Source organism: Erinaceus europaeus, chromosome 4, assembly GCF_950295315.1.
Source record: "Erinaceus europaeus chromosome 4, mEriEur2.1, whole genome shotgun sequence".
NCBI classification, from domain to species: Eukaryota; Metazoa; Chordata; class Mammalia; order Eulipotyphla; family Erinaceidae; genus Erinaceus; species Erinaceus europaeus.
This window is the reverse complement of record NC_080165.1, coordinates 36,057,412-36,079,172: the sequence shown is the minus strand read 5'-3', so window position 1 is coordinate 36,079,172 and position 21,761 is coordinate 36,057,412. Positions and strand designations below refer to the sequence as shown.

The following is a 21,761-nucleotide window of genomic DNA, read 5'->3' as shown; positions in this document are numbered from 1 at the left end:
CTTTTCCTTATTCATTCTGATTTTAGTTTAGTTTTCCTTCTTTGTAAGTATAACTATAGGTCTTTCTATTTTATTAATATTTTCTTTTTTAAGTTTTTTATTATCTTTATTTATTTATTGGATAGAAGCAGCCAGAAATTGAAAGGAGGGGTGGTAGAAGGGAGAGAGACAGAGAGACACCTGTAGACCTGCTTCACCACTCCCAAAGCTTTCCCCCTGCAGGTGATGACAGAGACCTCAAACCCAGGTCCTTATGCATTATAACATGTGAGCTCAACCAGGAGCCCTACCACCCAGCCCCATGTTATTCTTTTCAAAAAGTCAACTTGGTTTCATGTTTAAGTTGTCATTAAGTCTCTATTTCATTGATTTATTCTCTAATGTTTATTATTCTTTTCCATCTTTTGATTTTATTTTTCTAGTTCCTTTAGGAGTAAATTTAAATTTTTTAGTTGTGATTATTTTCCCCCAAATAGGCCTATATTGCTATAATTTTTTTTTATTTTGCAGTATCCCATGGATTCTGATAAGTCATGCCTTCACATTCACCTATATCTAGGTATATATATTTAAATTTTACCTTTGGTTTCTTTATTGACCCTATAGCATACTATTTACCCCCCCCTAAAAATTTTGTATTTTTCTTGCCCTTTCTTCTTTTGATTGATGTTTAGTATTTTCCCACTAGTATGTGAAAAGTTGCTTTATATGATTTCAGTTTTCACAAATTTATTAAAACTTGTTTTATATTCCAACTTATATTTAGTCTATCCTAAAACTACTCCATGAACAATTAAAAAAATAATGTAGGTGTATATGGACTTTGGAATGATGGAATAGTCTATAGATATCCAATATGTCCTACTTGTCTACTTTGTCATTTAAGGTCATTGTTTCCTGGATAATTTTCTCTCTGAGTGATGTTTATTTCTATGTGCATATTAAATGTATACAGCAACTCTCTCTTTGACTTATTTTCCTTAACATTGTTCTTGATGACAATTCATGCTTTTGCAAATGGCATGATTATGTTTCTTTTTCATTGCTGAATGATATTTTTTTGTATAGATAAAACACAATTTCTTTTGACTTTTTATGTAGTGTTGGGGGGATGAACCTAAAGCCTATTGGATGCATATATAATACCACTACTGAGAGACCTCCCCAGTCCAATTTTTCATTGTTTATTACAGAAGCAGAAGCAAGGATAGAAGGAGGCATAGAAAGAAAAGAACCACAGTACCACTTCATCATCGTTTGGCTTCCTTGGTACTACCCAGGGTGCTCCCATATGATGCCAGGCACAAAATCAGGGCTTTATATGCCAGGCTTGTGACCTACTAAGTGAATTATCCTGTGACCCTCTATATTACATTTTCCTTTTTAGAATCTTGCAAAAATGGAAAAGAACATAAATCTTCCAAACACATTCTATGAAACTAAAATCACCCTGATACAGAAACCATAAAAAGATACCACAGATAAAAAATAATTATGTTAAATTAATTTTTTTATTCTATAGACCAATACAATCTGTGGAGCAGTAAAATAATAAATGGGTAGAATTTAAGAATAAAGGACAGTAAGGGAGAACACAAGGTGAAACGTGGATTGAGTATGGTTCATTGCACCAAAGCAAGTGACAAGATGAAGGGACATTGGAATCCTAATGTGTCTTCTAGACAACAGTCAAGGGGAGATGAGAGACTGTGTCTATGTATAAAAGACTACACTGTAAATCATTAAAAGCCAATAAAATTTAAATAATAATAATAAGTATAAATGTTCTGGGAATATGAAATCAACTTTGCTAGAAGTTGGAAGGAATTAATAAATAAGTATAAACTCTCACTTTCATAAGAGAATGAGATAAAAAAATTTCTTTGATAATTTTCAGGAAAAATCCTGGCTCAAATAAAAGAAATATACACAAAAAGATTTATATTCAAACTCCTTCCACCAACATATTTTTCTTCTGCAGTTATCTGGACCCATAGTCCTTCCAAAACACTTTCTTCATTGCCCCTTTCACATCTTTGTTCCGTAGTGTATATATGAGGGGGTTCATCATTGGAGTAACAATGGTGTAGAAGAGAGATATAAACTTCTTCTGATCCTGAGAGTAGTTGCTACTGTGCTGAAGATAAGCATAGATAGCTGAGCCGTAAAACAGAGAGACCACTATAATGTGAGAGCTACATGTCCCAAAGGCTTTTCTCTGGCCAGTTGCTGACTTTATTCTTAATATGGCCCTGACAATACGACCATAGGAGAATGTGATTAAAGGCAACAGGTATGAAAAGAATGATAACACTGACAAAGAAGAGCTCAGTCTCATTCATAGTGATGTCAACACAGGCAATCTTGAGCATTGGAGGAATCTCACAAAAGAAGTGATCTAGCTTATTTTTCCCACAAAGTGGCATAAGAAAGATCAACACTGTCTGCAATAAGGAGTTGGAAAAACCAATGATCCATGAAGCAGAAGCCATCAGGGCACACAGACGAGGGTGCATGATTACAGTGTAGTGCAGAGGCCTGCAAACAGCTGCATAGCGGTCAAGTGCCATGACACCTAACAGGATGCATTCTGTAGATCCCAAGCCTAGAGACACATATAACTGAACTACACAGCCACCATAGGAGATAGATTTGTCAGCTCCACTGAGATTAACCAGGAGCTGTGGAACAATACTAGTTGTATAACACAGGTCAAGAAAGCTTAAGTTGGAGAGGAAAAAGTACATGGGTGTGTGAAGATTTGGGTCCAGTTGGGACAGAGCAATGATAGTTGTGTTTCCCAGCAAAGTGAAGATATAGAAGAACAGAAGAATAACAAAGAGGACTAACTCCAGTTGAGGCCTGTCAGAGAAGCCCAGTAGAATGAATCCAGTGAAAGAACTTTCATTTTTCTGTTCCATACTTGTTTGTACATGTTTCCTGTAAGAAAAAATATTTAACAATTTCTATGTTATCATTTTAAATTTATTTATTTATTTATTTATTTATTGCTTTACTTTGATAGAGACAGAGATAAATTGAGAGGGAAGGGGGATCTGTGAAGGGAAAGAAATGCAAAGACACCTGCAGAACTGTTCCACCACTCATGAATCTGCCCCCCTGCAGGTGGGGACCTGGGGCTTGCACCATGGTCTTTTTGCACTGTAATGTAATGTGTGTGCTCAATCAGGTACACCACTTCTCATCACTTATAAGGGTAAATAGGGATAAATTATTACAATAAAAACTGTAGGTATGAAATTTATATGAAACTCTGTAAATGAATGGTACACTCATTTAAACTGACATATCTAATATCAATTTAGGTCAAAATTATCTCAAAGTGGTATCATTAACATTTAATATTGAAAAATTCAGTGGTGGGAAATGTATACATAAACTGTAGACATAAAATATGTCTTTAAGAAAGTTAAGTGAAATTTAAGATACTGTAATTATTCTTCCCCGGACTCCTCCACATGTCTGTCTATCTCTTCCTTTACCATTCATTTTTTTATCTGACATGTTTATTTTTACGTGGTTTAAAACTCATTTTGCAATACTATGCATTATATTTCATCCACTCTGCAGCAAATTTTTCCTTGTTTGTTTTCTTCACATATTGAAGATTTTTGCTATTTTTTGCAATACATAGTATCTTCTCTAAAAATATTAAGTACTGTAAGAATTTATGTGTGGGGAGTCGGGCAGTAGCGCAGCAGGTTAAGCGCACGTGGCGCCAAGCACAAGGACCGGCTTAAGGATCCCAGTTCGAGCCCCCAGCTCCCCACCTGCAGGGGAGTCGCTTCACAGGCGGTGAAGCAGGTCTGCAGATGTCTATCTTTCTCTCCCCCTCTCTGTCTTCCCCTCCTCTCTCCATTTCTCTCTGTCCTAGCCAACAACAATGACATCAATAATAACTACAACAATAAAACAACTAGGGCAACAAAAGGGAATAAATAAATATTAAAAAAAAAGAATCTGTGTGTCCTAGAAAAATGAAAATGAGGGAAATACAGGAAGAAAAGGAAATAAGTACAAAGATATACTAATTGTTGCACAATTTTTAATTATTGTCTAGTTCCACATAACTGGATTTTCACATATCTCATATTCAATAGGACATATTATGAAATACTTTCTAAAATTCATTAGAATATAAGAACTTATTATCTAGATTGTACTTACACAAAAGATTAGACAATATTAAAAATGCTGATAATGCTACACATTCATATTTTTATAAGCTTTGTCATTCTACTCATTCTAATATGTCTATGAATTCTACCATAGTCTTTTACATGGTAGCATGACAAATACTCAGGAAGAAACTTCAGATACCACCTTTAAATTACAGTGCTTAACTATTATCCTCAAACATCTTAAACATGTGTGTGTTTCTGTAAAAAGAAGTTCTTCAGCCCAAATTAAACTACTTATCACCTTTTAAGTTAATTTTTTAAAGCCTAAAATTACTATACAAATATAGTAAGAACCAAAAGACAAAATCCACTGACTATGCATGGTCAATTGGAGTCATAAATCTAAAATACAATGGTCAAAATTTTCTTTTCTTTTGTCCTGATTAATTTTCACACATAGCCAACAACTAGAATGTATACAATTACTGTAGAAAGTAGGAATACCAACTATTAACATTCTAATCAGGATGAACAATTACAAAAGTTATTAACCTATGAGCTCTACAAGCGAAGTGCAATGTTTCACATTACTCACTATGATTAAAATAACAGACAAACCCAAATATATTTACAAATACTTTGTCAAGCAATGGCAGGTCAAAAAGATACAATTTAGGAACAGGTCAACTAAGAATAACAAAGATCACCTAGAGCACAACAAGATAAGACTCAGACTACTTTGGAACCCACCAAGTCACAGGTAAGTGCAAACACGTGTGGCTGGTGGACAGAGAGGGGCCTAAGGAGAGATTACTGGGGCTGAAAGCGCATCTCTACTTGGGAGCAACTGGTAACAGCCTGGCAGTTTGCCAGTTGAAGCACCACCTCATTTTTTCCCCCTCCTCCTCCTCCTCCTCCTCCTCCTTCTTCTTTTTCTTCTTCTTCTTCTTCTTATTATTGTTATTATTATTATTGAAGGCATAAGGAAATTGACAGAGGAGGGGTGGGGAGAGAGATAGACACCTGCAGACCTGCTTCACCCCTTGTGAGGTAGATCACCTTGTACTATGTGAGTTTAACTTGGCGTGCTACTGCCCCCCCCCCATGGATTTTTTTTTAAATGTATCCTTCTGTTTCTTAAAAATGTATCCTTTTGTTTCTTAAAAAATGTATCCTTTTGTTTCTTGAAATTGTTAATACATTTTTAATATAATGATTGGTTCTTTGAAATATTAAATCTCCTAAAAGCTTAGACTAGGGAGAACAGAAGCAACTGGTGGTGTTCCTTTATAAGATATAACTACATGTAAATAGCATAAAAGGACATAAATTATGGTGAGGTCTTGTATGTCACAGCAAATCCTAACAATGGGATTTTCAAAATTAACCCCATTTCCAAATAATCTGTTATAGCAATAACTATCTATTGCCTTCTTAAACCCTAAGACAGCAGGAAGCTTCCCTTTTCTCTATAAAGCCCGTATTTCTCCCAGTCCTCTAGGGCGAGGCTCACTTTCTTGCATGGTTCTCTTAATGCATATCAACTTATACTGCACCTACTGATCCCAACCCAGTCAGTGCAACCAGTACCACCTCGGCATGCTTCACTTTGGACTGTGTCCAGAGATGTCAGGCATGGAATGTCAACTCTTCAGCTTCATCACTATGCCACCAGGTTCCAGGCACTGTCATGATGCCAACCTGACTTCACTGGGCAGACAACCCCACCAATGTGTCCTGGAGCTCCACCTCCCCAGATCCCTGCTCCACTAGGAAGAGAGAGAGAGAAAGACAGAGAGAGAGAGAGAGAGAGAGAGAGAGAGAGAGAGAGAGGCTGGTAGTATGGATCAACCTATCTGTTGTTAAAATTCGGTGGCTCTAGCTGGCTGGGCTAGCTTCACGGGCGGGTAAAAGAGACGACCAGAGACATATGGCTGGGCAGGGAAGCTGTATTTCTTTATTCAGGAACAACGATTTATAAACTAAGACAAACTAATCACCAAACAGAACTCTGCTGCCTCTTTCCCCTGCGGCGCCAAGCACTCTCTAACTGCAACTCTCCAACTCTCAAACTCTGGAACTCTGGAACCCTCTCGGGGTTCCTTGGGGTGGGGCCAAGCGGGCCTGCGAAATTAGCAGGACTGATCCAATTTTCTTGGCAGGGGAGAGCTAGAACAACCCAATGTAAAGCATACAACACCTATCAACACCCATGTTCAGCAGGGAAGCAATTACAGAAGCCAGACTTCCCACCTTCTGTACCTCATAATGATCCTGGGTCCATACTCTCAGATAAAGAGTAAGAAAGCTATCAAGGGAGGGGCTTGGATGTGGAGTTCTGGTGGTGGGGATTGCGTGGAATTATACCCCTCTTATCTTATGGTCTTGTCAATATTCCCATTTGATAAATAAAAATTTTTAAAAATTACAGAGGCCAGTGGTGCCATGCAGTAGAGTACACATGTTACAACATGCAAGACCTAGATTCACATCCTGGTCCCCACCAGGAGAGGGGAAGCTTTAGAAGTGGTTAAGCAGTGCTGCAGGTGTATCTCTTTTTTGATCCCTCTGTCGCTCCCTTCCCTATCAATTTTTTCTTTATTCAAAATAAATAAGTAAAATAAAAATTGAAAATTGAAGAACCATGAACCAAAGTAAAAGACTCTGTGTAGGGGGAGGGACCAGGTCCTGGAACATGATGTCAGAGGAGGACCTAGTGAGGACTGTACTGTTAGGTGGAAATGTATCTATCTGTCTTCTATCTATCATCTATGCATGTACAAACTGTTGTATTTTACTGTCAGCTGTAAACCATTAATCCTAAAATTAAAAAATTAAAGAAGCCAAATCTGAATTTAAATGTTGTCTACAGCTAATAATATTATTAGTAGGCATTACTATGTAATTGATATGATCTAAATCATTAATACATATAACCTCAACTAATCTCTCAAAAATGTATGTAATAATTTTCAAAAACAAATATGAACAATGACACTTAACAAGAACACAATTTTATAAAAATATTCAAGAGGTCAGCCATCAAATAAATTAACTTTAGCCCTGAAAGTATGGCATGACTAATACATATTGAATGGTAGCTAATAGTTTATAATTGAAAAATTTATAATACTTCACATAAAATAAGGTTTTGTGGAAGAATAATATTTCAGTAAAACTAGATATCAACAAGAATGTTTTCAAGGGAAAATATCTCAAGCTGTCTGAATTTAAAATATGTCTACAGGCCAGGTGGTGGCACATCTGGTAGAGTACATGTCTTATCATGAGCAGCCAAGACCTGAATTCAAGGCACTGATCTCCATGCGCAGACCCAGCTTTATAAGCAGTGAAGCAGTACTATAGGTGTTTCTCTTTTTCTGTCACTCTCCTCCCCCCTCCACATTTATATCTGTCTCTAGCAGAAAATAAAAATTTTTAAGTGAAAAATGACCTCCAGAAGTCAGCAGTGGATTCCTTGTGTAGGCTTTAAGCCCCAGTGATAACCCTGGTGGCAATAAAGAAGATATTTCTAATTATCCATAATTACTACTGATGTTTTAACCACAGAAACTCTCTCCCAATCGCTTCCTGATTGAATCTGAAAGAGTACAAGCAGAATTTCTGTAGCCACAGTACTATGAAAGCAATCACGTTTACTTTTAATATGATACTACAACATATAACTATAAATCTACTTGGATATATCAAGATGGCCTCTTATGGTAACAGAGGATATATAAATAGGGGAGATAAGACTACCACTATATTGGAAGTAATGGGGGAAATGTGCATGGATATTGTTTGTGGCAAACTTCTGTAAAAGAAGTAAATGTAGAAGCAATCAAAATATATGTTGTGTACTGAGAGAATGCTCTCAGAATAAAAGTAGTGAGTGAAACAAAACAGACCAGAGGTGCTAAGCAAATAGATGATCACAAGTAGAATACAGCTGGACCCCATAAAACCTGGAGCAAAAGTCTCCAATAGATCTGTGATGCTGGAAATAATCTCTCTTCATCTAATACAATAGCTACTATTCACATTTCTACTTAAGCATTTAAAGGTGGTAGAATGCACAGAGATATCTAAGCTCTAGCACATGGGTGGCCCAGTTTGGAGCCTAGCACCAGCCTAGAAATGCACAAAGGCACAAAGGAAAGTTCCAGTACTGTGCTACATATCTATCATCTATCAATCATCTGTCTATCTATCTATCTATCTATCTATCTATCATCACCTATCTATCATCTATCAATCTATCACCTCTGAAAAAGTGGCCCTATAGCAGTAAAATTATGTATTTTCAAAACCCCACTTCTGCAAAATTAAAAGTAGCAGGTAAGAAATTATTTTTTTATATTTATTTATTTTTGCTTTTGTTGACCTTGTTGTTTTTTATTGTTGTCGTAGTTATTATTATTATTGTTATTGATGCCATCATTGTTAGATAGGACAGAGAGAAATGGAGAAAGGAGGGGAAGACAGAGAGGGGGAGAGAAAGAGAGACACCTGCAGATCTGCTTCACTTCCTGTGGAGCAACTCCCCTGAAGGTGGCGAGCCAGGGGGTTGAAACGGGATCCTTACACGCTGTCCTTGCACTTAACCCGCTGAGCTACTGCCTGACTCCCAGAAATTAATTTTAATGTCTAATTTTAATTCATGGAAGAACTACATGTAGTCAGATGTACCCTATTAAGACAACAGAACTATGGAGCATAACTTGCAGTAGATTCAGTCTTATTTTGAGGCAAAGACAACTTTTCATATATAATATGAGTCTATAGGCTGTGCACCTTCTCCACAAGGTTTTGGTAAACCTTCTGGCAGTGAGGGCACACCAGTTCAGAGCAACTCTTGAAGAAAGGAATGGCTGTGAACCATGCAATTATGTGAATGGGTGCACCAATCAGGTGACAGTTGAAGTGGGGCACCAAAAACTTTGATATGAAAGAATTCATTCATGAACACACTCAAGGGTGGAGGAAGATGGTCACTAGTGTACATTACATATCAACATCAATACATTCCCTTATAAACATCGTCATTGCTCGTTACCAATATTGAACATTCAAGTCACCTTTTCTCTTTTTAACTTTTTCTTCCTTAAATTAGCATTTATACTCAACTGGAGTCAGTTCTTTTTATAATAAACAGAAAGTTTAAAATTTATTAACAGGGCTTAAATTTATTAAAGTTTAAAATTTATTTAGATTTAGCCTGAGATTTAGGTGGTACACCTGGTTGAGAGCTCGGGTATTTAGACTCATGGCACAAGTTGCAATGCACAAGGACCTGGGTCTAAGCCCCCAGTCCCCTACCTATGGGAGGAATGCTTTGCAAGTGGTGAAGCAAAGTGGTGCTACAGGTGTCTCTCTTTCTCTCTCCTTCTCTATCTCCCCCTACCCTCTCAATTTCTGACTGTCTCTATCCAATAAAATAAAGATTCATTTTTAAAAGAAAATATATTATAAAATAAAATAAATTTATTGACAAATTGTTCATGACATGAAACTTCCTTATAACTTTTAGCTTAACATGTAGGTTAGATATACATTTTAAATCTTTATGAAGATTTTATTTATTTATTAATGCAAAAGATAGGAGAAGAGAGAGAGAAAGAACCAGACATTACTCTGGTACATGCGCTTCTGGAGAATGAACTCAGGACCTCATGCTTGAGAATCTGATACTTTATACACCATGCCACCTCCCAGACCACCATTTTAAATCTTTTTGTATCTTGTTATGAAAGTAAGAGAAAATTCAGAATACAGACAGTGAAAAGTTTTACTATGGAGAACAAATATTGTATAGTCTCACAGAGATCAAGGAGTCAAAGGAAGATAATGGAAGCAAATAGTGAAAACTTTCACATTCATACAAAAGTTGACTTCTGTAATGCACAATCAAATTTAGTCCTTTAGTGAATTTCTCTGGCACTACTAGCATAAGGCACACCAAGTTTATTTTTGGTTTCAAGAACAATTTCAACTGAATGTAAACTAGCTTACCAATTTACACAACACTGAGACCAAGCTAAATTCCACTTACCTTTTTTCACCAGGTTCTAAGTTTTTTCCTCATCTCATTTCCAAACCATTGTCCTTAATGCATTACAGAAGACTGAAGCTCAGGTATTTAGATTTATGAAACAAGTTACAAGAATGAAATCAAGGACTGATTGATTATACCAACATTGAATTGTCTGAAGTTTTCTTCAGCAAGAGGATACTTTCTCACCATGACTTTGCTTACCTTTACACAGCATTAAAGACCTGCATTTGTCTCTCATGTGATAAAATAGTGGAGAGCAACTCTGAACTGTGTGCTATTTATTCTCTAAATGCATTAACTCAATGACTAGGCTATACGTCGAAGAGATCCTTATGGCAACAAGAAAGGGTGAGAATGAAACTAGAAGCAGGCCGCACAGTTTAAGAAGCAAATTTGTTTGCTGGCAGAGGTCTCTATGGATTTCATTTAGATTCTATACTGAGCTGTCTGGAGATGATAACCTTTAGGGAAAATTAGTATCAAGAAGAATTCTAAAAGATACCCCTTTTAAAGTTGTTATATATTTATATTTTACATATATTTATATTAGGGATATAGTATTGATTTACAACATTATGAGCTAACAGAGGTATAATTCTACGACATTCCCACCAACAGAGTTCTGTGTCCCCATTCCCTCCACTGGAAACTGCAGTAGTTCTCCCAAGATCACAGATATTGGTTGACTATTATTTCTACAACTATCCATATTTAAATGTGTTTGTCCATTTTTTTTATTGTCTTGCCTTCCTTTTCTTTCTAAGCCACATCTATGTCTATTGCCACTTCCAAATGTCCTTCCTTTTTTCCTCTTCTTTCTCCAGGTCTTGATGAAATTGGACTTCAGAGCCCTCTGGTCATCTTCCCCTAACATTTCTCCCCTCTGGGGTATGGACCAGAATTCTTTTGAGGGTGCACATATTTTATGTATTTGACAGATGATACATAAATAGACTTCTCATTTATCATACTTGAAGGATTCAGATGTTTTACAATATTTGGGGGCCAGAAGATATCTCACATGGTGTGCTTTGCCATGCACACAGTCTAAGTTCAAGCCTTGGTAGCACAAGGAACTGTCACAGCACAGGGAGAAGGTCTAGTGCTGTGGTCTTTCTCTCTTTCTCTTTCTCTCTCTTCCTATCTCTCTAAAATGAAGATAATAAACATTCGGGAGTTGGGCGGTAGCACAGTGGCTTAAGTGCTCATGGCGCAAAACACAAGGACTGGCATAAGGATCCCGGTTCGAGGCCCCGGCTCCCCACCTGCAGGGGAGTCACTTCACAAGCAGTGAAGTAGGTCTGCAGGTGCCTTTCTCTCCTCCTCTCTGTCTTCCCCTCCTCTCTCCATTTCTCTCTGTCCTATCCAACAACGATGACAACAATAATAATTACAACAATAAACCAACAAGGGCAACAAAAGGGAATAAATAAATAAATTTAAAAGATAAATAAATAAACATTCATCCTAAGGGTGCTGAAAATGTAAATATAACATGGTCGCAGTGCTAAAAAAAAAAAAAAATCACAATATTTTCCACAATTGCAAAAACTATTTGATATATAATTACATAAATAAATAAGAATAGTTACCTAATTTTAATTATATTTTTGCCAGTTTCCTTTTTTTTATTCATAACCAAATCATAGTGACTGAAAATCCAATTAGTTTCTTTCTTTAATGTTTAATTAGGGGAATGATATACAACATAGCTATCATATGAGTATAATTTTACTTCTCCCACCACCAACTCAAGTTCTCCTGCCCCCACAGAACCACTGACTTTGCTGCAACAGCTAGTCTATGTTTTTCCTTTGTTTCTCCTTTCCTTGTTACTTAAGTTCCACGTATAGGTGAGATCAACTGATATCGGTGCTTTTCTGGTTTATTTCACTTAACACAATTTCCTCAAGTTCCATTTATGATGTGACAGAGGGGACAATTTTATCATTTCATACAGCTGAGGAGTATTCATATATATATATCAGAAATTTCTTAGCCACTCATTCAGACATCAGGTTGCTTCCAAGTTTGGGCTATTATAGTGTTGCTATTGACATAGATGTATATAAATCTCTTAAATCAATCCCTAATTAGTTAACTGTTTTTCATCTCCACAGATGTTCCTTGTATTTATAATGTTTATCCTGGAGAAAACATCTTTTTTAGCCATTTTTTATTTGTAATTAATATTTGCTTATAAGATTATCAGGTATAGGTCCACTCCACACCCACCACCAAAATTCTGTGTTCTCCCCACCACGCACCCCCAACAATCATCACCTTAGTTCTCACAAAGTTGGGGGTTGTTTGTTTGTTTGTTTTTGTTTTTTGCCTCCAGGGTTATCGCTGGGGTTCAGTGCTTGCACTAGAATCCACGGCTCCTACGGCCACTTTTAAATTTTTTATTTTGGGAGTCAGGCGGTAGGTAGCACAGTGGGTTAAGTGAACATGGCGCGAAGCACAAGGACTAGCTTAAGAATCCCAGTTGGAGCCTGCGGCTCTCCACCTGCAGGGGAGTCGCTTCACAAGCAGTGAAGCAGGTCTGCAGGTGTCTTTCTCTCCCCCTCTCTATCTTCCCCTCCTCTCTCCATTTCTCTCTGTCCTATCCAACAACAATGACATCAATAACAACAATAATAATTACAACAACAATTAAAAAACAAGGGCAACAAAAGGGAAAATAAATAAAATAAAAAATAAATTTAAAAATATTAAAATTATTTTTTACTGTGTCCAGAGACTTCACGTGTGGAACGACAACCCTTCAGCTTCATTACTCGGGTGAGACCTTTCCTTTTATAGTACACTCTAATTTCATCTCAGGTAGTTCACTTTCTAACAAAGTCCCATAACCTAGATATACACCAGTTTCTGTGAGAGAGAGCTTATGTGCACACGTATCCATAAACTACTGCAAAATATATACCTGAAAGCAGAAGTACACTAGAGTTTGCAGTGAGTACCTCCCTAACACTTCCTCTCCACTATTCCAAGCTTGGGATCCATGATTGCTCAACAAATTGTTTGGCTTCATATGTTGACTCTCTTTTCAATCACCAGGTTCCAGATGCCACCAGGATGCTGGCCAGGCTTCCCTGGATTGAAGACCCCACCAATGTGTCCTGGAGCACAGCTTCCCCAGAGACACACCTTACTAGGGAAAGAGAGAGGCAGACTGGGAGTATGGACCAACCAGTCAACGCCCATGTTCAGCGGGGAAGCAATTACAGAAGCCAGACCTTCTACCTTCTGCAACCCTCAACGACCCTGGGTCCATGCTCCCAAAGGGCTAGAGAATGGGAAAGCTATCATGGGAGGGGGTGGGTTATGGAGATTGGGTGGTGGGAATTGTGTGGAGTTGTACCACTCCTACCTTATGTTTTTGTTCATTAATCCTTTCTTAAATAAAAAATTTAAAAATAAAAAAATAAAAATAATAAAAAAATAAAAATTATTTTTATTTATTTATTTATTTATTTAGTAGGATGGAGAGAAATTAAAAGGAGGGGGAAGATAAAAATAAAGACACCTGCAGACCTACTTTGCAGCTTGTGAAGCGACCCTCCTGCAGTGGTGGTGTGTGGGGGGGGCTCAAACCTGAATCCTTTTGCTTTGTACTATGTGCACTTAACCTGATGCTTCTGCCTGCCCATTTCTCACAGAAGTGTTAGAGGAAGTTTGTTTACTTCCATTTGTTTGTTTTGCAAATTTATGTGGCAAAACCATTTCTTATTTTTAAAAAAAGTCTTTAGAATTTCCTCAAATATCTTGGTAGATAATCTCATCATGATATTCACTAAGAAGTTTTTTTAAATATCAATACCACTCCCGGTGTCCAGGAAAAGATAAGAGTTAGATGTGTTATAAATCTTTTCTTCCCAGTTTACTCTTGCTGCTGCAATTAATATTCGGTAAAAGATCATTTTGAACAGTAGTTTGGCATTAATAGTTATCTAACCTACAATCCCATTCTAAGGGTAATTACCTCTAACTACTTGGAAAAGTGCCCCAAGAAACCTGTATAAGAATAGTCAGAGGACTGTTTATGTTATCCAAAACCTAGAAATAAACCAAACATTGGGATAGGAGTAGATAGCATAATAGTTATGCAAAGAGACTCTCATGCCTGAGGCTACAAAAATTCCAGGTTCAATCTCCTGTACTGCTTTGAACTAGAGCTGAGCAGTGCTCTGGTGGTTTAAAAAAAAAAAAAAAAAAAAAAGTTGGTGTATTGCACCAAAGTAAAAGACTCCGGGGTGGGTGGAGAGGAGGGTTCATTTCCTAGAACATGATGGCGAGGACCTAGTGGGGGTTGTATTGTTATGTGGAAAACTGGGGAATGTCATGTATGTACAAACTATTTTATTTACTGTCAACTATAAAACAACCTCCCAATAAAGAAATTTTTAAAAATCCTCTAAGGAAGGAGAGATCATGAACCTATAGTTACTTAAAAAGACGAGTAAGCTGAGAGCAACTTTAGGGTTATCTTACTTAATACAGAATGCTTTATACAAATGTGGTTTATATTAAAACCATATCTATACATATCAGTAAGGATTAATTTGTTATAGTAAGTTTGAGTAGACTCACTTCTTGTTTTGGTTATTTAAGATCCTTAGATCAAATGTTATGAAATCCAGACAAAGAAATTATACAGATTTAGAGATCTAGTCACCCTGTTAATAGCTGTGAAATTTATGAGTAATACCATTTGCTGAATAAATATATTCTAGAACTTGACTTAAAAAAACATAAATCAGATGTTTATCAATAGTAAAACAGGTAATTTTTTTACCCATTCACATGAGTGCTATGCAGTGACAAATATAAATTATAGCAAAACAAATCCAAACACTTCAATTCTAAAATTTATCTCCATTATGTCTTTAGGAATTTTCTTTTCCACTGTACATTTTTGCTTTCATTCTTGGTGTTCTATTACCTGAATGTTAACACATTTACTTCTCTTGATAGTCTTTTTCCAGAAACATAAAATGTGTTCTTTTTATTGTTCTTTTTTCTGTGAGATTTCCTTACTTTGTTGTTGTTGTTGATGTAGGTCTGGCTGTTAGCAAACCTCTTCCTAGCCTATAGAATTATTTTTTTTTAATTTTATTTATAAAATGGAAACACTGACAAGACCATAGGATAAGAGGGGTACAATTCTATACAGTTCCCACCACCAGAACTCTGAATCCCATCCTCTCCCTTGATAGCTTTCCTATTCTTTATCCCTCTGGGAGTATGGACCCAGGATCACTATGGGGTGCAGAAGGTAGATGGTCTGGCTTCTGTAATTGCAGTTTAGAGAACTCTCAGAAGGCTAGCAGTGGACCTACCTATGACTCTAAAATTTCTCATCTGGGGATAGCCTAAAGAACCAAACATGTCCACCCCAAAATATTTGTGTATACATGTTTGTAGCAACACAATTTGTAATAGCCAAAACATGGAAGCAATGTAGGTGTCCAACAACAGATAAGTGGCTGAGTAAGTTGTTGCATATATACACAATGGAATACTACTTAGGTATTAAAAAACAATGAATTCACTTTCTTCACCTCATCTTGGATGGAGCTTGAAGGAATAATGTTGAAATAAGCCAAAAAGAGAAGGATGAATATGGGATGATCCCACTCATAGAAGTTGAAAAATAAGAACAGAAGGGCAAGTACAAAGCAGAACTTGGACTGAATTTGGTGTTTTACACCAAAGTAAAGGACTCTGGGGTTGGAGAGGGAGGGCATTTTCAGATCCTGTAATATGATGGTGGAGAAAGACCTGGGGGGTGGTTAATTCCTTATGTGGAAAACTGAGAAATGTTTCACATGTACCAACTACTGTATTTAGTTCTTGACTATAAACCATTAATCCCCCAATAAAAAAATTTAAAGAAAAAAAAGAAACAAACTGAAATAATATTATAGTTGACTCTGATATTACAATATTTATAATATCACCAGTTAGCTAAAGCACTCTTCCACCTATCCACATTTAAAATAAATACTTATTAGACATTATTCAAACCGGTGAGTTCTGGCAAGATAGTGGTCTAGCATACAAGCCTGTCAGTCCGTTCCAGAGACCCCATTAAATCTATAGCAAAATCTTCAACATACCTGGATAAAAAAAAACCTATAGAATTCAGAAGACTACTTCAACAACTAGAGAAGTAAAGAATTCAGTATCCTAGAGAGGAGACAGTAAAGAAAAATGACATACCCAGCAGTAATGTCCCAGTACAAACAAAGAAGTTCTGTCAACATAAAGGTTAGGCAGTCTTGCCCAGGAAAAATATAGGCTTGGGAGTCGGGCTGTAGCGCAGCGGGTTAAGCGCAGGTGGTGCAAAGCACAAGGACCCACATAAGGATCCCGGTTCGAACCCTGGCTCCCCACCTGCAGGGGAGTCGCTTCACAGGTGGTGAAGCAGGTCTGCAGGTGTCTATCTTTCTCTCCCCCTCTCTGTCTTCCCCGCCTCTCTCCATTTCTCTCTGTCCTATCCAACAACGACAACAACAATAATAACTACAACAATAAAAAAACAAGGGCAGCAAAAAGGAATAAATAAATAAAATAAATATTAAAAAATATATATAGGCTTAATGTAAAAGATTGGAAAAGAATTATAAAAGCTAATGGGTCACAAAAAAAGCAACCATACTTATCTGACACAATAGATTTGAATATAGATAAGGCAATGAGAGACAGGGATGAACATAATGTAGTAATGAGGGAATTAATCAATCAAAAGAATCTAATACTAATATGCACCAAATTAAGGGGCACTATAAGCAACTATCACTCCCCATAACTCTGGCATTTTTCTTTCATATTTTCTTTTTTTTATTTCTTTCTTGGGGAATTAATGTTTTACATTTGACAGTTAATACAATAGTTCATATATGCATAACATTTCCCAGTTTTCCATATAATAATACAACCCCCACTAGGTCCTCTGTCATCCTTTTTGGACCTGTATTCTAACCCCCCACCACCACCACTCAGCCCAGTCTTTTTAGTGAACTCTGTTTAAATTTGTTCTTTGACATCATTTTAACTTTTAAAAGAATTGTTTAGAGTTTTTCCTTTGTGTTTTCTAACTTAGTAAAATTATCTTTCTGTTCTCCATTATGTTTTTGTATATTAAGGTTAGATTCTTGAACTCCTCTTTCAATGAATTTTCTAAAATCATTCTCTGATAAGGCTTCTAGTTCTACATATTTCTATGGCTTTTTTTTTCTCTTCCATAGTAGAAGCTGAATTTGGGATATTTTGACTCAGCTTGTGTATTTATCATGGTTTCTGTTATTGAGTCAGCAAGTAGCACTCAGGCTACAGTTCTAGATTTCCCTTTGTTTATATATTGTGATTGGATGAGAAAGAAGTTCAGTAGTGTATCACTAGGATGAATTAATGCCTGTGACAGAGAAGGCCTCTGTGTGGTGTTTCATCATACACTCAGACCTCTGAGGACTAGATGTGTGAGAGCTGTTTTTGTTTGTATGTTCAAAGAAGCAAGATTTACTATTACAGCCATCAACCAGCAGCCATGTGGGCCTGTTTAACCTCCCATAAATCTCCTTTGGGGCAGGAACAGATCACATAACTTTCCTTTTGAGCTAGGTCATTTCTCAGCTGCACTGCTGAGACCTTGCAAGCAGTTCAGTGTCTTGATGCCCCTGAGGTCATGGGTTAAGAGCCCAGGGATTCCATGCTTCGCTGACACTGTATTCCACTGCATAGTTGACAAGATAATATCAGCTGCTGGTGTCGTATGCTTTACATTGGTTTGTTCTAGCCCTCCCCCGCCAAGAGAATTGGATCAGTCCAGTTAATTTCGCTGGCCTGCTTGGCCCCGCCCCAAGGAACCCCGGGAGAGGGTTCCTGAGTCCGAGAGTGCCAGAGTTGCAGAGGGTTCCCCAGTACGAGAGTTCCAGAGTTCCAGAGTAAGAGAGAGTTCTTGAGTTCGAAAGTAAGAGAGAGAGTGTTTGTGCCGCCGCAAAGAGACAGCAGAGTTCTGTTTGGTGATTAGTTTGTCTTAGTTTATGAATCGTTGTTCCTGAATAAAGAAATACAGCTTCCCTGCCCAGCCGTTGTCTCCGCGTCTCTGTTACCCGCCTGTGAAGCTAGACCCGCCCGGCAAGAGCCTTCCGAAACTTTAACAACATGCTGGAATGCATGACTTCTTCCATAATGAAATTTTTCCCTCTCTACTTTTCTGTCCACCAATCATATATGTCTACACCCTGCTGTGGCTAAGTATGTTTCTTCACAAGTCTCTGGTGTGATCTGATGAGATTTGGAATGTTCTTTCATTGAGTTTTCTAGTTGTTTTAAGGGACAATCATGTGTCTGCTGCTACTCCATATCACACTCATATGCCCTGAGGTAGATTAAGTTTCCATAGAACTTGGGTCTTCTTGGATATGAATGCCTATCACCCATAATTTTTCATATATGCTACTGATTTTAAGTTATGGGCCATGACAGAGGAGACATTTCATACATGGTCCCTGAACAGTTGATGTATGAATGAAATAATTTTAAAAATAGTCTGAAAAAAGGTATTCTAACTATATATTTACCCTTTGAGACCTTTACTACATTACTGCTAATTTAATATGTAGATGGATATAGGATTTGGATTACATATTTAAACATAAGAATTTGAGCAGATGTCAACACAAGAAAGAATGTAGGCATAGGAGATATCATAGTGGCAGTGCACTGGACTTGCAAGCCTGTGGCTTCAGAGATCCCAGTATTAATTCCAGGTACCACTGTATTTCAGAGTTGAGAAACGCTCTGGTATCTCTCTCTCTCTCTCTGTAGTAAAAATAAATAAAATTCTACAAAATGAAAAGAAAACAAAAAAAAGGGAGTTAAAACTTAAAATAATCATCTCCCACATCTCATATCATACACTTCTCTGGCAATGTACAAACTACCTAAGCATTTCCTGTGTTGTGATGAAAGGGTAACTAGTGTCACTGAATACAATAGAATAGGCTCAAAGACTGTAAACAACCTATGCAAATATTTGGTCTGGCCCTGTTAAGGCAATTTGTGCTTTCTTCGTAACAACAAGTGCTAATTTTTAAATTGATGTTTTTGTATGCCCTCCAAATGATGTTATAAATATTTTAAAAAAAAAAACTCTTGGGGGAGTTGGGCGGTAGCACAGTGGTTAAGCGCAGGTGGCTCAAAGCACAATGACCAGAGAGAGGATCCCGGTTCAAGCCCCCGGTTCCCCACCTGCAGGGGAGTCGTTTCACAAGCGGTGAAGCAGGTCTGCAGGTGTCTATCTTTCTCTTCCCTATTTCCCCCTCCTCTCTCCATTTCTCTCTGTCCTATCCTACAACGAAGACATCAATAACAACAACAATAACTACAACAATAAAACAATAAGGGCAAAAACAAAGGGAAAATGAATAAATAAATATTTAAAAAATAAAAAAAAACTCTTGGTAGAAAAAAGTTTTCTCCATTTCTGGATATAACCTCCACTGAGTGATTCCTGTGCACACCTTTCTATGAAATGAATGCTACATTATATGACTGTCACATTGATGATGTAATGGGGGACTCATTTCCAAAGCATTGTCAAGATTGATTTTAGCATGTTTTCTTTGAGTTTATGCTGTATTTATTCCATAGAATCCACATATACTTTTATGAAAGAGATCTGATAGTAAACTAAGACTTTGTAATAAGGCCAAGAATAAATTTTTTTAAAAAATTGATATTCCAGAGAGCAAGGAGAGGTTGGGGGGAGCTTTGAGGCTTTGGTGCACTGAGGATAGAAAAATATCTATGGTGGCATCAGAGTGTTTTTCAGACACCTAACATAGTGTGATGAGAAATTTCACACATATGTTAACAACTATACTTTAAAACATCCTCCCCAGTAAAATGATTTAAAAAATAATTATCCTAACAGTGTTTCTAGCTGATAGTCTGGTTTTAGTTAAACCTTTTTGTATTAACTTGTTTTCTTGTGAATAGAACTAAAATAATAATGCCAAGTGTGAACACAAATAAAAAAACTGTTAAAGATTTTAAAATAATAAACATAATATAGATGTCCTAATAATAGAGAACCAAAGTCCAAGGAAGCTGAATAAATCTGACAATTTATATATAAATTTTCATTTAAGAAAACATAAGGAAATTTTCTTGACAGTTGTCAGGAGAAATTCTGGATGACACATGTAGGAAACACACATTTTGTCTATGTTGACATGTAAAATTGTTGCATTAAATTGTCTTCCTCACATGTTCATCTGGAGCCATAGTCCTTCCAAAACACCTTCTTCATTGCTCCTTTTACATCCTTGTTCCTCAATGTGTATATGAGGGGATTGATCATGGGTATAAAGACAGTGTAGAAGAGAGAGGTAAACTTGCCTTGATCCTGAGAGTAGTTGTTGCTGGGCTGGAGATAAGCATAGATGGCTGTGCCATAGAACAGAGAGACCACTATGAGGTGGGATCCACAGGTGCCAAAGGCTTTTCTCCTTCCAGCTGATGATTTTATTCTTAAGATGGCACTAACAATACGACTATAAGATAAAGTGATTAATGCAACGGGAATGAGAAGATCAATGGCACTGACAAAGAATATTTCAGCCTCAATCCTTGTGGTATCAACACAGGCAAGCTTAATTAATGCAGGGATCTCACAAAGGAAGTGGTCTAGTTCATTTCTCCCACAGAGTGGTATAAGGAAGATCAGCACAGTCTGCAGTAAGGAGTTGGAGAAACCAAAGATTCATGAAGCAGAAGCCAGGAGGGCACAGAGATGAGGGTGCATGATCACAGTGTACTGCAGGGGCCTGCAAACAGCTGCATAGCGGTCAAATGCCATGACTCCTAACAATACATTCAGTACATCCCAACCCAAGAGAGCTATACAACTGAGCCACACAGCCACCAAAGGAGATAGATTTGTCAGCTCCACTGAGATTAACCAGGAATTGAGGAACAATACCGGTAGTGTAACATAGGTCCAGGAAGCTTAGGTTGGAGAGGAAAAAGTACATTGGGGTGTGAAGGTTTGGGTCTAAGTGGTACAATGCAATGATAGTCATGTTTCCCAGTAAAGTGAAGCTATAGAAAATCAGAAGAACTACAAAGAGGACTAACTCCAGTTGAGGCTTGTCAGAGAAACCCAGTAGGATGAATCCAGTGAAAGAGCTGGCATTTTTCTGTTCCATCATTTGTTAGTACCTGTTTCCTGTCAAAACAAATTATTTGACAATTTTTTTAATCTATCTTTAAAAAATGGGTGAGAACAATTCATCTCGGTAAAAGTTATATGCCTACAGTACATATGCAAATATTTAATTACTTATAATTGACATAGTTTATGCAACAATTTAGTTTTATGTCATCACAAAAAGCAATAACATTTCTATCCAATGTGACAGAACCTTATCTGGAACCAGTAAAAAAAAAAGCCAGAAATCCTCAGGGAAAAAACAAGGACAAGAGTGGAAGCTTCACATACTTTGTCTCCTAACTATACTAGAGGTCTATAGTTATCAAAACTCTGT

At 37.1% G+C, this 21,761-nt stretch overlaps 2 pseudogenes; both read right to left on the bottom strand.

The window, feature by feature from the left end:
• Positions 1-1,981: 1,981 nt before the first annotated feature.
• LOC103127469 (putative olfactory receptor 2B8) lies at positions 1,982-2,921 on the bottom strand (annotated as a pseudogene).
• A 17,564-nt stretch (positions 2,922-20,485) lies between these two features.
• LOC103127470 (putative olfactory receptor 2B8) lies at positions 20,486-21,425 on the bottom strand (annotated as a pseudogene).
• Positions 21,426-21,761: the final 336 nt, after the last annotated feature.